Source organism: Microcebus murinus, chromosome 28 (genome assembly GCF_040939455.1).
Source record: "Microcebus murinus isolate Inina chromosome 28, M.murinus_Inina_mat1.0, whole genome shotgun sequence".
Lineage (NCBI taxonomy): Eukaryota > Metazoa > Chordata > Mammalia > Primates > Cheirogaleidae > Microcebus > Microcebus murinus.
Window position 1 is genome coordinate 16,805,352 of NC_134131.1, and position 827 is coordinate 16,806,178.

At 65.2% G+C, this 827-nt stretch overlaps 1 non-coding gene across 1 annotated transcript; it reads right to left on the reverse strand.

Moving 5' to 3' along the window:
• Nucleotides 1-457: 457 nt before the first annotated feature.
• On the reverse strand, nucleotides 458-576 carry LOC142865259 (5S ribosomal RNA). Its single transcript, XR_012915562.1, has one exon. It is a non-coding gene; the product is annotated as a 5S ribosomal RNA (ribosomal RNA).
• Between the last annotated feature and the right edge of the window lie 251 nt (nucleotides 577-827).

Genomic DNA, 827 nt, shown 5'->3' on the forward strand with positions numbered 1-827 from the left:
ATAATGAATCCGAAGAGAAAAGTAAAAGGAGGCCTGTGGAGCAGGTCTGGGTGTGACTCCGGATCCCCCAACATCAGGTGCCACCACCAAAGATTCCTACGTGTAGCCCATAGAACCCCAAAAGCAACGGGACGAGTTCTGGTCACATACTCCCTCAAAATGACATCCTGGCCTTCTTCTGGAACTCCCTCCCCTCTCAGACTCTCAAGGTTTCCTCCAGCGTGTCGGTTCCCACAGAGCAGACCTTTGGTCTGAGACCTGACAGTCCAGAAGCCACGCATGCTGCCGCGTGACGGCGGTGTCGCGGCTTGGGACAAGAGGAGGCCCCACGGTGCGGGCTGGGGCGCCAGGCACCGCGGCGGGCGCTGAGGGTGGGGGTGACCCCCACCCCGGGCCGCCGACTCGCTCCCAGAAAGGGGACAGAACAAGAGGCAAAACAAAAAAAAAAAAAAGAAGAAGCCTACGGCACCCGGTATTCCCAGGCGGTCTCCCATCCAAGTACTAACCAGGCCCGACCCTGCTTAGCTTCCGAGACCAGACGAGATCGGGCGCGTTCAGGGTGGTGTGGCCCTAGACGGCGGAGGGCGCCCCTGCCCCGCTCAAGAAGCCGAGCCTCTCTGCGCTTCCCCGCCGCCTCCTCCCCCCGCCCCAGGCCCCGCGCCGGCGCTGACCCGCACCGGGCCGGGCCTGTTGAGTTCACCGGCCGGGTCCGGCGGGCTCCGAGGGACGGGGGTGACAGGCGGGGCGGGGCGGGGCGGGGCGGGCAGGGAGCGGCGGGCCGGGGTGGGGGGCTGTCTCTCTCTACACACACACACACACACACACAC